Source organism: Camelina sativa, chromosome 18 (assembly GCF_000633955.1).
Source record: "Camelina sativa cultivar DH55 chromosome 18, Cs, whole genome shotgun sequence".
NCBI classification, from domain to species: domain Eukaryota; kingdom Viridiplantae; phylum Streptophyta; class Magnoliopsida; order Brassicales; family Brassicaceae; genus Camelina; species Camelina sativa.
In genome coordinates, this window is record NC_025702.1 from 8,316,582 (window position 1) to 8,318,575 (window position 1,994).

Sequence of the window (1,994 nt, forward strand, 5' to 3'; positions counted from 1 at the left end):
AAAAAAAAAAAAAAAAAACGATGTGTGTTGTTTAGTTCGACGCAGGGTTTCACAATTTGCAGTGTATCAGACACAACCGGGGCGATTCGGGTCTACCCATTAAATACAATCTGGTCAAATCGGGTGAGTCCCGGGTCAGATAGTTAATAATAATTTTTTTTTCCACAATTTTTTTTATAATAGTTTGCATTTTCTTAAATACTCACTCTATCTCTTAAAAATCAATGTAGAGGGCTTTTTAACACAAATTAAGAATCAATGATTATTAACTTTAATACATTATTATTTTTTTCTAAAAAAGTATTGTGTAATTATAAACCAATGGCAATTCAGTTTTTAAATTTTCTTAATGATTATTTCTTAAAGTTTACAAAAATTTAATATTAATTAATTAAAAGTTGTAGAAAATCAATCTTTGTAGAATATGAAAAAAATCACAAAACATCAATTTTTAAGGAACATAATGAGTAGTACGTATTAGATTAATCACCAAAAATAATATTAAGAATATCGAAAATAAAATAAAACAAGATAATAAAGAGCAAAATGTTAAATTCAGATCGACTTAAGAAATGCACAAAAGCGTCATTTTGACACATTTCACACAAATTAAGAAAATAATGAATTATACATGTTTGCCCCTATTTAATAATTGTTTAATAAATTAAATTCAATAAGATGAGCTTTGGGTTTAGGGGTAAATTAAGAAATTTAGCATAAAATACATTAAAATGCATTAAAAGTTTCTCTAAAATGATACTCTTTGTTAAACAGAAACAGTATGAAACTTGAAAAGCTTACCTTGTGTTCACCAATATATAATTATTTACCAAATATCATAAAATTTATTGTTTATATAAAACTTTCTCTTAACTATTTCTCTAAAGTTATACATACAAATGGTTATAACAATAAAAACTTCAGAGAATTACATTTAATGATTTTGTAAATATTTTTTTTATGAAAACTGTTGATGGCTCTAATGAGAAGTAAAGTTATAAATACAATGTCATTAGTGGTTTTTAGGAAGTTTAATTGGGATAAATACAATGTCATATTTCCCCCTCAATTGTTTCTGTGTAATATCTTCTTCTTCTCTTCATGAGTTTAATTCGATGATGCATCTCTCTGCTCTGCTCTTGATACTAAGAGCAATCCCATTGCACAATCTCTTGGGATGTCTCTGATTTTTTTAGTAATAGAAACAAAAAAAAAAAGAAAAGTTTTAATTCTAATTTTTGAGAGATTTGTGTCTCTGCAGTGATCCTTTGAGAGTAGCAGAGACCCGACATGTGTATAATTTGTATTGGTTGAGTTTTGTTTTTTTGTTTTTTATTATTCAGTTTTATCTTTCTCTTCGTTTTCTTTCTTTCTCTCGACAATATCGAAACGAGAGAAACACAAAAGAACATCACGACAATAGCTCTCGCATCGTCCTCTTTTTCTTCCGATCGATTCGATCTCGCCTCGTCGTCCTCTAAACCGATCTCGCCTCGTCGCCTTTAGAAGACGAAACCCTCGAAGAAATCGAAGAGACACGCGGCCGAAGAGGAGGAGGAGGAGCAGTCTCCTAAGAAAGCGAAGGAGAGCAAGAAGAAGAAACACAAGAGATCGATATCATCAGATGAATCCGAAGAAGAGGAGGAGCAATCATCTCCTAAGAAATAGAAGGAGAGCAAGAAGAAGAAACACAAGAGATTGATATCATTTGATGAATCCGAAGAAGAAGAAGAAGAAGAGCCAGAGACTACTCATCAAATCGTCGATACGAAGCCCGTTGTTACAACAAAGAAGGAGTCGGATTCGGATTTTTAGAAGGTTTTGAGCTCCCCTCTGCTTCCAGATCTGCTTCTGCAGTCTCTCTCTCTCTCAGGTTCCATTTCCTCCTCTTCTCTTCTTCTCCCGTATAGTATACAAAAGGGTCTTTTCTATTAGAATCTAACTGTTTTGTCTTTTGGGGTTTTATCAAAGCACTTAGCTTTAAAAAAGCGAAA